The following is a 14,125-nucleotide window of genomic DNA, read 5'->3' as shown; positions in this document are numbered from 1 at the left end:
TATATAGTATATAGTATATAGTATATAGTATATAGTATATACATATATATATATGTTTAGTAAAAATTTTTATTCATTCATATAATTCATGATTTTATTCTGTTTCCTTTCTCAAAGTTTTCCCACTAAATAACTGATTTTAACTATAAGAAATCTCATATTTGTCTTATAGTTTTTTAAGTGCAGGCAAAATTCTACATGTTTAAAATATGAAATATTATCTACATTGATTGACATTATTATATTACATTGAATTATCAAATAAATTAATAGTTGAAGAATCATTGATCTAATTATATCAATATAATTACCATTTCAGATAATTCAAGTAAATGACACACATACAAATTACCAAAAACATCAAAGATTTTTAAATCATGATTTTTAAGTTCAATTTTCCAAAATAATGTTCACAATGAACCTTGGTTATAGGAGTTTGACTATAGCTATTTTACTTTCTATGGAGACCTATTTGGTAAAAGGAATGAATATTTGTATCAATTAAATTTAAATTCATTACTCGTGAAATGTGTTTCACTATGTGTTTAACTATGTTGAAGTATTTATTTTTTCCATTTATTCATAAACATTTATTGAGTGCTTACTATGTACAAGACATTGGCCTGAATACTATGAATTAGTTTTATTCCTACCTCAAAGAGATCACAGATTATTATAGGAAATGAAAGAGAATTTAGGCATTATATGGAAGACAGTCCATTAGCACATAAAGATGTTATATTGAAAACTTGCACAGGATAGGTGGCTAAAAATGATTATTAAATTGCAAATTAATCATATTTTGGTATGCGTGACCTCAATGATTTATTTTTTACAACTTCCTGGCTATATGAGAATATATCTGGGTGGTTATTCAAGAAGATGATCTCACTTTGTGTCCTCAGTTTTGCCTTGATGCCTTTTGCCCACCAGGTTATCAAAATAGGTCAGAGAAATAGTATTATAGTTGGGAAAAAATACGGAAAGCTGGGGAATCCTATCATCAGGGCTGTTTGATGTTTTGAGTCCATAGATGGCATGGAAGGTGAATAGTTTTTTCCGTCTAACTTTCAAAGATATAGAGAATTTACAATGAGCTATATTAGGAGTTTCATAGAGATCTCAAGCACAGTTAATAGAACATCTAGCATCTAATTAGTACAGTACTGGGTCTAGAGTCTGGAAGTTCTGAATTCAAATTTGGCCTAGATACTTACTAGCTGTGCAACCTATACAAGTCACATACAACATCTGCCTCAGTTTCCCCAAATATAAATTGGGGATAATAGTAGCACCTACCTCCCATGATTGCTCTAACAATTATAGGAGATATTTTAAAACAGTTGGGATAATGCTTGGTACATAATAAATTCTTAATTTATGTTTGCTTCCTTCCTTCCACAGGCAGGATGGATGGGTCTGACTATACTAAGTATTAATCTCAGAATGGCTGCTTTTTGTTGAAAGAGGTTGTCATCTGGGTTTGAGAATCTACTTTAAGAGATGAGCTATCATGCAGTAAAAACTATAAAAGAATATATACATATATATGCACACATATATGTGTGTACATGTATGCATGTATATGTATTCACATATCTAGGCATATATATTAAAGAATAGTTTTCCTATGAAGTGGTAGATATGACAATGAATTAAAATATTTATTATATATTTTACTTATTGGGATATATAGTATGCATAGGGGGAAATATCCTTTCAGTTAAAAGTTTTCACTCACATTCAGAGGTGTTATGTTTAGTAGAATTCTAAGTCTACAGATTCCAGTATATCCATTTGCAATATGAGTTAAAGTCTAGCTCCAGCTATTCCTGACTCTACTTGATCAGTTTTCAGTAAGTAAGGCTAGAATGGGGTTATGAATTTCTGCTGGTGGAGTTAAAATTCAATAATGTATACTAACTGAGATAAAAGTCAATTTAAACTTTGGATATCTCTGAATTTCAGAATACCAGATTTAAAAAATAAATTTATCTTTATTCAAATTAAAAACTGTAAATAACAAAAAGCTCATAGACCAATTTCCAAATAAAATATTCTTAATTTAATAAATGAGAATCATCTATAATTAGCACATGTATTTTATTTAAATTAGTAGTTATAAAGTATTTAATTTTTTTTTAAAACCCTTAACTTCTGTGTATTGGCTCCTTGGTGGAAGAGTGGTAAGGGTGGGCAATGGGGGTCAAGTGACTTGCCCAGGGTCACACAGCTGGGAAGTGTCTGAAGCTGGATTTGAACCTAGGACCTCTGGTCTCTAGGCCTGACTCTCAATCCACTGAGCCACCCAGCTGCCCCCTTATAAAGTATTTGAGAAGAAGTTTGTTCCCTCTAGTAGGTAAAATTAGTTCTTTAAAATACAACCTTATCTAAATTATTAATTTCTATAGCAAGTTTTGTTTTCCTTTTAGGGATAATAAACTTCAATAAAACCCTCTATATAAATCTTTATAGATTTTTATTTAATGAAATTTTGCTGTAATAAATTCTTCCTAAGTGGGAGACTAAAAATGCGTGTTTTTTTTGTTTGTTTTTGTTTTTTAGTATGGCTTATAGACAGAAATTTGAGTCAACTTGGAGCAGAACTTAACAATATTCTGAACTAGTAAGTTGTTACATTGGCAAACAAAAACAAAGTGTTCTAATTATTCAGCTTATTTTAAAACTTGAAATTTGAGGTAAGTATGCTATCCTTTGTATAGTCTAAATATACAATTTCTTCCCCATGGAATGGAGGTGAAATATTACATAAGGAAGAACATTTTACTGCTTTAAAGGTCTGGACCATGTATATTATGGATCACCAAGATAGCTACTGTATTCTTAGCCTTTGGGTTAGTCCTTTCAATTACTTTGTTCTTTATTGGACTTTTTTTACTCACTGTTTCTAGTGAAAGAAAATGCCAAAAGCTGAAAAACTTTAGGCCTTACTCTTCATTATGTGGGCCTGAGAAACAAGGCTTGATCTTTGACTTCTGCATTTGTCATTTTCCATTAGATTGGCTTCTTTGTGATTAGATTAGATTTTGCAAATTTCAAAAGGTTATGAGTGTCTTCCCACATCTTAGTGTTGTAGAGAACATTACTGTAACCAGTGAAACAGCAAAATAAATCCTACAGAAGCAGAGTTAGTAATAGCTGAGAATAGCAAATAGCTAAGATGAAGACTCATCTGATAAACATGCCACATCAATGTAAATTTGGTGGGAGAAACAAGGTATTTTGGAATTATGGAAAAATGCTATATGGAAGTTGGTGGAGTAATGTTTATATGTTTTTTTCTTCCTCTATGAAGTAAGTTTTGTTTTGTTTTTGTCATTCAGTCACTTCAGCAATATCTGACACTTTGTGACTCAATTTGGGGTTTTCATGGAAAAGATACCGGAGAAGTTTGTCATTTACCTCTCTAGCTCTTTTTGTAGATGAGGAAAAAAAGGCAAAAATGGTTAAGTGAGTTGTCCAGAGTGTCACAGTTGGTGAGGGTGTGAGGCCGTATTTTGCCTCAGGTCTTTCTGACTCCAGGTTCAAAACACTTTCTACTATATTTCGTAGATATCCCTTTATAAAATAGAAGTGATATTAAGTGGTAAAATACAATAGAGAATCAAGTCACTCTCAACAAACAATATAGCTAGTAAAATTTGAGTACAATAACAATAGATAACAATAGAATACAAACATCTCAACTGTTCAGAATTCTGGAGGATGAATAAAGTCAGACATATTCTGGGATAGTGAGTCCAGGGCATAATCATTAATTCAGAAAAAAAAAACAGTGTATCTTTCATACTTTGAAGAAATATCTAGATAGATAAATGGATTGATAGATAATAGTGAAAAGGATAGAGATGCTCTCCCTCTAACTCCTTCCTTCCTTCTCACTGGTATTGATTCATTAGAACACATTTGGAGGTATGTAAGAGGCATAGGTTTAAAAGTAATACATAATACATTTATAAGAGTATACTCTCATGATTTGGAGCTTAGAGATCCTTGTGACAAATGAATTCAATTTATTTCATTTCATTTCATTTTATTTTATTTTTTAAACACTTACCTTCCGTCTTGGAGTCAATATTGTATATTAGCTCCAAGGCAGAAGAGTGGTAAGGGTAGGCAATGGGGGTCAAGTGACTTGCCTGGGGTCACAAAGCTGGGAAGTGTCTGAGGTCAAATTTGAACCTAGGACCTCCCATCTCTAAGCCTGGCTTTCAATCCATTGAGCTACCCAGCTGCCCCCAAATGAATTCAATTTAGAGATAAAAAAAATAAAAGCCACAGAAGATAATTGACTTTCCTAAATTCATACAGAGTGTAAGTATGTGAGACAGGATTCAAACCAGGTTTTCCTGTGTGGCATTCTATCAACTATACAATGTTGTTGCCTTTTTACTTTTCAGGAAAATATTCCTCAAAGTAGCAAAATAGTAAAATTTTAAAAGTGAAATGAAATTTTTGTCAATGAGATTATATTTGTTGGATGGGCTGCCATTGATGAGGATGAGAGATATATGTCTATATTTATTGTATTTATTATAATAAATGTCTCCACAGAAGTAGCATAGGGTTCCTGACTGAAATTTGATGAGATACGTTTATTTAGTACTGTGATAATTAGATTGAGTCTACACTGCCCATCTTTAGATTTAATCACCAAAGGTGAGAGCACCTTCCAATTCTGGGAGGTCCTAACCCATGTGTTCTAGAGTAAGGAATCAGAATCAACCAACTGCCCCCTCTGTTTTCTATGAGAAAGAGTCTATTGTGATTGGACATGCAGGCTAGGGGAAGGCACTGGAAGTGACCCTTTCAAAAGAGGGAGTTGAGTGAGTGAGGGGGCTTCTGGTTTGGTGAAGGGGACCTGAGGGAGCTTTGCTGGTTCGTGACCAAGACTGTTCAATGTGGTGAGTTTAAAGACTGAATCTTCCTGAACTTCTATTAAGAAACTTCCCTTAATAGACTCTGTGAATGAAGTTTGCTTCATTCACCTTCTGGGTCTCAGGCCCTTTAACCCTTGGCTGAAGGTTAAGTTCTACCTGGATTAATTAGTGAGATAGATTCTTATTTTCTTCCTCTCTGTCTTCTATCATGTAAATAAATTTCCATAAAAGTCAATTTTGATTTGAGGATTCTTCTTTGAATCTTAATTCTTAATTGAGGATTGATAATAGTTCAATCCTCTGGTGACAGTCTTTAATATATTGAACCCATGAAACCCCTTTTTCACCCTTACAGTACCCAACAAATTCATGTTTGGGCAATCATTATAAGATTTTAGCTCATATTAGAACTATAGTCAGTAACATTTTATCTTTAAAAATTAAATAAGCTTTTGAAGTACATCTGTTCTGATATCAGTACTAATACTTGAACGGAGGAAACTCTTTTTATCTGTGCTTAGTTTTTATGCTAGCAAAAGCAGTAACATAAATGCATTGAATGAAACATATGGCACTTCCATATTATTTTCATTAATGTATGATAAGCTGATTTACATGCAAATTAAGTTTAGTACACTCCAGAGTGCAATATTCAATCAATAAATTCAGAAGCACTCATCACACCTAATCATAGTATTCCTGAGACATGAGTGAAGTCAAAACTAAATTTAGAACTCTGAACAATATATGCTAAATTGCATTCAAATATCACCTTAATTCATAACCACCCTTCAAGAAAAGAATAAAAAGAATATATTTAAGACTTCAGGATTTAGTGATAAATAAATATGAATTGATTTGATGTTATATTATTTTTAAGTTGAAATATTACTTGAAAAAGTTTTAATGAATATGATATTTCATAAGCAGGCACAACAAATTAGTTATTAAAATTACAGAGAAATCAAAAAAATTTGGAAAACAGTTTAATGTGACTGCAAAGACAGGATCAAATATAAAGATTTCATAAAACATATACTCTTCTTTTACTATAGAAATGACTTAGAAGATAATACTTAATTCTCAAAAATCGGTAGAAAAGAAAAAGAAACATATACTTGACCTTGTTGTAGGACTCAAAAATACATCTTAAAATCATTTTCATAAAAACAGCTTAATGATAAATTCATTGCTTACATACCATGGATTTATTTCTATGGGCCTAATAATGAGGAAAATGTAGAAGATATGACACTCCCAACCTAAAGGATTCAATTATTTAACATTTTTAGGGGTTGTTAAAATTAAATGTAAACAGGTTTTTCCAGAACAGAATTAAATAGTAACCCCTAAAAATGTCTTAATGGGTTGGATCAATTATTGGTGACTATTGACTTGCTTACTTAAAATAAACCACAAAGATAATCAGAGAGAATCCTATTGTGACCAGGAAGTGTAGGGCAAACATAGTTAACATGAAATTGAAATAAACCTTAGATAAATGATGGGAAAATGGTAATAAAATGCTAGAAGTATGATCCTACTGTCAGCAACCTCTTAATTCATATTCAATGTTGGGACAAAATGAACTATTTATAAGTTACTGAACTTTTAATGAAGGAGGTTTATTTTGCCCTAACAGAAAGCATATTCAAAAAGTATACAGTGACATTTTATATTCCCTAGACATAATCATCTGGTCAGTATGTCATCAGGGCTTAGTATCTTGGTTATTCTTAGGCATCTACCAAATTTGAGAGGTTTAGATGCCCCTTTGGCTGGGATTTTTAAAATTACTTTAGATACCCAAGAATCTGCATCAGGGAACCCAACACTAATCGGGTCAAAAGAAAAGCTTTGTACTGAACCTAAACTATACTGGGTCAGAGATTTGAGGGGAGAAGGAAGCTGCACCAGGAAAGCTAAAGTCAATCAGGGCCAAGGGACAGATTGGTCTTCTTTTGCATTAAAACTCCCCATGCTTGGCAAAAAATTGGAAAATAAGAGGGTGTCCACGGATTGGGGAATGAATGAATAAATTGTAGTATCTGTTGGTGATGGAATACTATTGTGCTGAAAGGAATAAAGAAATGGAGGAATTCCATGTAAACTGAAAAGACCTCCAGGAATTGATGCAGAGTGAAAGGAGCAGAACAAGGAGAATGTTGTACACAGAGACTGATATATTATGACACAATCAATTGTAATAGACTTTTCTACCAGCAGCAATGCAATGACCCAGGACAATCCAGAGGAACTTGTGAGAAAGAATTGCTATCCACACAGAAAAAGAACTGTGGAACCAGAAATGCATTAGAAAAATATATGCTTGATCATGTAATGCGATAATGATCTGATTAGGGTTTTGATGTTAAATGATGACTACTACAAATACAAATAACATAGAGATATGTTTTGAACAATGACACATATATAATAACCAAGTGGAACTTCTTCTGGGCTTTGGAAAGGGAAAGGGGGAAGAGTATGAATCGTATAACCATGGAAAATATTGTAAACAGAAATTAAAAAACAAAAACAAAAACCGCCCCATGCTGTAGTTAGGGGGAAAAAATGAGTTGTATCTGGTGAGAAAAATGCTTGTTCTTTCACTGATGGGTTTAACCAGGCATTCTTAATATTTAAGAATCAAGTTAACATGCTCTGATCTTTTTAGATGAGATTGTTGAGCCTCCTCCTGTGGACATATGGGATGCTTTAAAAAATAAATTCATTTGATTAAATAATTAATTAATGAAAATTTTTCATGGTTACATGATTCATATTCTTTCCCTTCTGTCTTCCCTCCCCTTCCCAGAGCCAATGAGCAATTCCACTGGATTTTACATGTATCATTGTTCAAAGTCTACTTCCATATTATTACTATTTGCAATATGATGATCATTGAAAGTCAACCTCCCCAATCATATCCCCATTGAACCATGTAATCCAGCAGTTGTTTTACTTCTGCATTTCTACTCCCACAATTCTTTTCTCTAGATGTGGATAGCATTATTTCTCATTAATCTATGGGATGTTTTTAATAGACTTTAAACTCAATACAAGTCTGCCAATGAGATATGACAGTCAAAAACATTTTAAAATATTATGTTAAAAATGAATTTTCCAGAATGGATCACTCAACAAATATTTATTAAATTCATTCAAAGCTCTAAGGCAATGATGACAAACCTTTTAGAGACTATGTGCCATGCCCCACACCACCCCCAAGTGCTGGGTGCACCCCACCACACCTCCTTACCCCACAAAGGAGAGGGAGAAAGCACACCATTGGCCTGCTGGATCAGAGGGGCAGGTGAAGTGAAGAATGACCTCAGCAAGTGTAGAGAGGGGGAAGAGAGTGACCCTAGCTCTGCTCCCCTCCAGCTCTGCCACCTGTGAGCAACCCACCTTCCACCTGTGTGCTTCCATTAGGCTTCTGGGCAGAGGGGCGGGGATGTGAAATAATGTCATCAGGCACAGTGCAGAGGGGGAGGGGAGCAGCTCCACCTAAGTCCCTCTGCCTTTCTAGTAATGAACTCTGAGGGGGGTGGCTGAGTGGCCATAGAGAGTACTCTGTGCCCTGTCTTTGGTATCCATGCCATAGGTTCACCATCACTGCTCTAGGGATATGAAGATAAAATAACACAGTCCCTGCAAACAAAGAACTTAAATGCAATAAGAGAAAATAAAATATATATATATATACATTATTAAACACAAAATACATTCAGAAAAATCGTTTTTGTTTATATCGATAAAAAGAGGCAATAGAAGCTAGGAGAATAAGGGAAAGTTAGGGGTCATGTAATTTGAACTATAATACCTAAGGAAACTAAAATGTAACATGATTTGCCCAAGGTCACACAGGTAGTCAGGAAAAGAGTTGGTATGTGAACCAAGTTCTCTTACTTTAAATTCATCTTCTTGAAAGTATAATTGTCATAACTGGTGTCATTGAGTATTTAAATGGCTGTCACTGGCAAATAATAATAGCAGAATACAGGGAGCAGTAGAGGGAGGGCAATATCCCCCAGATGTTAGACCTGCATCATTCTTTTTTGTCAGCCACAGTTGCATTTTTGGTAATACATATTTCTCACTTAATGGAATTCCTTTAACATTATTCTCATAAATTGTTTATTCATTAAATGCAAGACTGTTGCATGTATATATGTATATTTTTTGTGTTTTTTTAGAAGTACTGAAAAAATAATGGTTCAGTGGAGAAAAAATCTTTTGAGCACAATAGTATTACATCACCAGCATATACCTCAATTTGTTCAGCCATTCCCCAATTGAAGGGCATACCCTCCTTTTCCAGTTTTTTGCCACCATGAAGAGCACAGCTATAAATATTTTTGTACAAGTCTTTTTCACTATGATCTCTTTGGGGTACAATCCCAACAATGGTATGGCTGGATCAAAGGGCAGGCATTCTTTTAGCACTCTTTGGGCATAATTCCAAATATGGAATACTATTGTGCTCAAAGGAATAATGAATTGGAGGAATTTCGTGTGAACTGGAATAACTTCCAGGAATTGATGTAGAGTGAATGGAGCAGAACCAGGAGAACATTGTATACAGAGACTGTTACACTATGGTAAAATTGAATGTAATGTACTTCTGTACTAGCAGCAATACAATGACCCAGGACAGCTCTGAGGGATTTATGGAAAAGAACACTACCCACATTCAGAGGAAGAACTACAGTAGTGGAAACACAGAAGAAAAACAACTGTTTGAACACATGGGTTGATGCGGATATGATTAGGATGTAGACTCTTAATGACCACCCTAGAACAATTATCAATAATATGGAAATATGTCCTCATCAATGACACAGGAAGAAACCAGTGGAAATGTGCATTGGCTACTGAGGGGTATGTAGGGAGAGAAAGCAAGAACAAGAATCATGGAACCATGGAAAAATTTTTTCTAAAAAATTAAAAAAAATCTTTTGCAATCTTTTTTTGTTGTTGTTGTTTTAAACCCTTACCTTCTGTCTTGGAGTCAAATGGGGGTCAAGTGACTTGCCTGGGGTCACACAGCTGGGAAGTGCCTGAGGCCAGATTTGAACCTAGGACCTCTCATCTCTAGGCCTGGCTCTCAATCCACTGAGCTACCCAGCTGCCCTCTCTTTTGCAAACTTTTGATGAATGTTTGATGTTAGTAAAATGGACACCAGCCCAACAGTTATTTCCTTCTGTGATATATTTTAAAAACCTTCTGACCAATCTGGCACACTAATGATGTTTTATTGGATACTCATATGTTTATTATTCTCTCTTGCCATCTTCAATAGTAGAAATAGTATATAAACTGAAAGAAGAGAAATCAGAACAGCCTATGTTTAGAAAGAATTACTCATATTTTATTGATAAAGCCAAAAATTCTATCATAAAAATTATATTTTGATATCTGGACACAGATTATCTTAATATATTACATTTTATCTTCTCAACTTATTGTTTGAATGTTCCAGACAGAAAGGACTAACTCTTTAAATAAAGACAGAACATTTAGATATTTTATTGCTATGGTATCAATTTGATTATAATTAGATAAGTTTAATTTATATATGGAATGTATTTATTGACACTGAAGGGACATAAGAAACTTTCCAAATATTAGAACTAAATAATATAGCAAAGACATTTAAAATCAACTTAAAATATTTTAATTCTCCTTTAAAGAGAAGTAGGCAAATAGTCAGGAGTTTAAAGGACTTTAATTCTTGTATTGTCTTTGCCAATAATTTTCTGGATAACTTTGGGAAAATTCCCCCATCTATCTGGGCCCCATTTTCTTCATCCATAATGTGGAATATATTGGAGTCAGAGAACTTGAGTTCACATCTAGAATCACTTGCTTCCTATCATCATGACCTCAGACAAGTTATTTTTCTATGAAAGACTTTAGTTTCCTCACTATTAGACAAGCTCTAAGGAATCATCTACTCCAGCCCCCTAATTTTATGAATATAAGGGAACTAACCCTTTGGAGCTGTAAATGATTTGCCCAAAGTTGGTCAGATAGTAATCACTGGAATTGGAACATCTGACTTCAGAGTTGATGCTCATTCCTCTTTCACATTTTAGCTCCATAAAAAATGTCGTAGTCATATGTGTTCTTCATTTGTCATCATATTTCTGTGTTCCTTGACCACATTCATGACCTCAATTTATGTCCTCCATGAATATTCCCTGGTTATGGATAGTCTGTATGTGTTCTTCCTTAACCAGTAGCATGTTAATCAATGAAGTATAACCCATTCATGCCTTAGAGAAAAAGGGGAGTCTTCCTAAAATTTTCTATGCTATTTTTTTGGCCTTTAGACAATATGTTTTCTGCTCTTGTAAAATAAAATATATTAGTGGGATTTGACAAGCCACTATGTTGGAATGGGTGTTTTACAATCAAATACCTTGAATGTGTATATTTTTTCTAGGGGTTAACAGATAAAATGAATCCAAAAGATTATGTAGCCTCTGATAACTAGTAGCTTAAGCTTTATTTATGAATATAATAAAATAAATCAAGTTAAGTAGATGCTCTTATTAGAAACATCCATCACTGAGCCTCCTCTTCCCTCACTTTTCTTTTTTATCCATTCCTTCTTTAAACAATCAGAATAAAGAAGTGTTTTTTTCTATCCTTCCATTATCTTATGGATGCTATCACTTCCTTTCCTCTCACTATTTTCTTAGCTTTCTATAACTGGCATCCAACTTTATTGTTCAAATGAAAATACTGTTGTCAAAGTTACTAGTTATCTCTTAATTACCATTTGTAATGGTCTTTTCTAAATTTATATCCTTTTTGAACTCTCTGCAGCCTTTGACACTGTTGATCACCTTCCTCTTTTTGTTTCTCCTTATTTTCTAGGTTTTCATGACACTGTTCTTTCCTATGACTCCTCTTATCTATCCCACAGCCCCTTATTAGTCTCCTTTGCTGCAATTTAATCAAGTCATGAAACCAGCTAGGTGACAAAGTATATAAAACACTGGGCCTCGAGTCAGGAAGATGAGTTCAAGTCCAGTCTCAGACACTAGCTATGTGAACCTGAGCAAATTATTTAATTCTATTTTTTTCCTTAGCTCCTCATCTGTAAAATAAGCTGGGGAAGGAAATGAGAAACTCAAGTGCTTTTGCTAAGAAAACCACAAATGGGGCAAGGAAAAGGAAGATCTGACTGAAAACAACTAAACAATATCAAATCATTACCTGGTAAAAAGAAATGTCCAAAAATTCTTTATCTGGTGTTCTTTTCTTCTTATACTATTTCACTTAGCCTTATCATAAGCTCCTATGAATTCAATTATCATCTCTATTCTGATGATCCTTAAATTTAATTGTTGAGTCCTAACCTCTCTAATGACTTCCAGACTCACATTTTCACTTTTTAAACTCATGATGAAAAGTGAACTCATTATCTTTCCCAAAATAATGTTCCCCTTTGAAATTTCCCTAAAAATGTCAATGGAATTACCATCATCCCAAACTTTCACACTCATATTGTCATATTCAGTTCCTCACTCTATCTCACCCCCTCTCCATACTAAATCTGTTGCCAGGGTCTGTCAATTTTATCTTCATAATATCTCTCACATAAGTCTCCTCTCTTCTGACACTGCCACCAGTTTGGTGTGGATACTCTTCTCCTCTCACCTAGATTATGATTATATCCTGCTGATGTATCTTTTTGCAAGAAGCCTCTTTGCATGTGAATCTATCCTTCATTTAGCTGTCAAAATTATTGTCCTAATATTCAGATCTAATCATCTAACCCCCTACTCAATAAGCTCTAGTAGTTCCCAATCACTTTCATAATTAAATATAAAATCCTCTGTTTAATTTTCAAATCCTCCCTTCATAACAGTTACCTCCCCAACACACATACACAAACACACACACACATGTGTTTGTGCACATTTTCAGTGTTCTTACACCCTTTCATATACTGTCAAATCCAGTGACTTACATCTTAGCTATTCCTTGAATAAAACATATTACCTCTAGGCATTTTCACTGACTCCAGACTTTTTCACTGGCTGTTTCCCATATATGGAATGATCTCCCTCATCTCTACCTCACTTCAAGTGTCCGTTTAAATACCTCTTTCTGCAAACACTTTTCAGATAGCTCTTAATTCTTCTGTCTTCTTTCAGTTGATTATTTCCTATTAATCCTATATAAAGCTTGTTTACACAGATTTGTTTGCTTGTTGTATTTTCCATTAGATAGAATGTTCCTGAAGGGCAAACACTATATATTTGTCTTTCTTTATATTCTCAGTCTATAGAACAGTTCCAGATATAAAATAGACTTTTGAATAAGTGTTTAGTGACTGACTGTCTTTAATATCCAGGTCTCCTTTGTTTCACAATTGTTACTAAATTTGAAAGAAGGACTTAGTGCCTTTTGTACCTTGTATAATGTAAGGTTCTCTCTGCTGCCAATCCCCTTCCAGTATATGTCATCCTAGACCATACCAAATTAATATTGCTAATTAATTACATCACAACTTGTTCAAAAATTTTCACTGGCTCAAAAATCCCTAAAATATTAATTCTAAACTAATATCCAAAGCCATCAATGACCAGGAGTCAATCTACCTTTTTTACTTTATCACTCATTTTGTCCCTCAGCAGCTACTCTATTCCTACAAAATTGTTCTACTTCCAAGTTTCCAAACATTGACTGAGCCCTGACAAATCATCACTTTTGCTCTTATCATGGTTCCTACCAGGGTTACATTACCCCATCCCAACCATCTCCATCAAATAAATAATATTAAACTTTTAAATTATAATCTTAATTATACATCCTTTGTAAAAGCTTTTTGATTGCCAATTTATTGAGCATGCTTTTTCCTTAAAACTCATTGTATGTGGAAAATAATATTATCTAAATACTCATACCAAGACCTGGAATTGATAGAACAAAGAAGGAACTCTTGTCCCCAATCTTAGATCATCATTTCAGAAAAGCTACCTCAATGTCTTCTCCAACCCCAAGTATTTAGTTTAATGACTGGTATAGGCTATTCGGAATACTTGACACCAGATCATACTGATCAATAAAGTTAGGGTCCAAAATGTTCTTGTATACCTAGGAAAAAATAATAATATACAAAGCTCTTCCATTCATACAATTTTAAAAGAAAAATTTAATAAATTTGGAGCATACTCTAAAGATAATGGCAGTAGCCTGGTCT

The sequence above is a fragment of the Gracilinanus agilis genome, chromosome 3, assembly GCF_016433145.1.
Source record: "Gracilinanus agilis isolate LMUSP501 chromosome 3, AgileGrace, whole genome shotgun sequence".
NCBI classification, from domain to species: Eukaryota; Metazoa; Chordata; class Mammalia; order Didelphimorphia; family Didelphidae; genus Gracilinanus; species Gracilinanus agilis.
Note: the sequence above shows the minus strand (reverse complement) of the source record.